We start from the raw sequence: 1,781 nt of genomic DNA on the forward strand, positions 1-1,781 counted from the left end.
TTTATAAACATCTTTACCTTCACTGGTTATACTAGATGCCTTTATTTGACAATGGACAGAATAGCAACTATGGAGCTCATTGCCTCTTAAATGTTTCTTGCACAAATTACTTACTATTTTTATTCTTGTCCCATGTTAACATCTGTGTTGGGGATCCCCAAGACCACTCTCAGGTTTAATGGTTCACAAGAAGGACTCATGGGACCCAGAAAGCTATTATACTCTTGGTTATAGTTTATTACCGTGAAAGAAGACAGATTAAAATCAGCAATGGGAAAAGATGTATAGGGTAGAGTCCAGGAGAAACCAGGCATGAGCTGCCATTTGTCCTCTCCCAGTGCAGATGCAGGGAGAATGTTTAATTCTCCCAACAGTGATGTGTGACATGTGTGAAGTGTTGCCAACCAGGGAAGCTCACCTGAGCCCTAGAGTCCAGAGTTTTTATTGGAGTTAGTCACATAGGCATGCAGCATTGATACCTCAGCACCCTCCCAGTAGTCAAACTGATATGGCATGTCCCAGAGCCCCAGGTGTACAAAAATAGGCATTCACCATAAATCACATTGTAGCATAAATTACATAAACTTACTTAGCATAAACTAAGTAAGAATGCTGATTGACTGGTTTAAAAATCTGTACTTCCAAAGCCAATGTGACCTTGGCTACATCAACAGAAATACAGTTTTAGATCAAGGGAGTTGATACTTTTAATCTCCAATGCATCTTGTATCCAGTTCTGGGTAGCATACCTCAAGGATACTGACAGATGGGAAGGCAGTGGGATAGGGAACAGTCAGAGGGAGAGACTCAGGAACAAAAAAAGAGCAAGCATTGAGCAATTGCTTCTATGTTGGAGAAGAAAAAACAGCGGTGAGAGGCAATACATGATAGCTGTCTTCAAATAACCAGAGGGTCAAAGACTTAGATGAGGGGAAAATCACAAGCAAGAACAGACAAATGCCCTGTCTTGCCTTGAGTTAGTCTTACTGCCGTCACCAGCAGCATGCATTTACTTTAGTTAAGATCAAATTTTTTTCAAGAGGGATTTTTGCTAGGAACATAAGCAGAAACAGAACTAAATACCCAAATCTGCACAAGTAAGACTATATGAAGTGCAGACTCCAGAGCCTAACTTCAATGGCTAGAGAAAGATTTGTTTGGTTGGTACATCTTGCAGGTCCCTCTGTTTTTGTTTAAGCTCTCTGAGCAAAGATGCCCAGAGGGCTGGGCTGTGGTAATAGTAGTTCGGCAGAATGTGCGCTTGGCAGGTTTCTCAGTTCCTCCCTAAATGCCATCCCAATCTTTTCTCTCTGGTATCGTCATTTCCTCTGACCTTGGGCTTCACTGAGCTTCCCCTCTGCTTCCACTGCATTGCCCTTCCTTCCTGATTGAGTGAAATACATCCTTATCTAGTCTGACAATCTTCTCTGGACTCAAAAGTTGACACAGACCTTGCACACACTCACACAGTGACTCTCCTACAGCAACTTTGACTTTGAATTCTTGAAAGTAATGCCGTTGACCAGTTTACTTGTCCTATTCAGTCTACCCAAAGTATAATCTCAGTGATTCAATCCTAGATGAATATTCTTATAGGATGACCGGGTCATAATTGCTTATTAGATATATGTGTGACTAATTAAAAATTTTTTTCCCTTTCAAGTTCTAATAGTTGCAACCTCTGTGGTGTATTTTGTTATCTTGGAAAGCCCTAGGAGTAGAGAAGATTCAAGCAGATGCTGGTTCTGAATGTTTATTTTTGCTGTCTTCAGCAGATCATG

Source organism: Stenella coeruleoalba (assembly GCF_951394435.1).
Source record: "Stenella coeruleoalba genome assembly, chromosome: 16".
Lineage (NCBI taxonomy): Eukaryota > Metazoa > Chordata > Mammalia > Artiodactyla > Delphinidae > Stenella > Stenella coeruleoalba.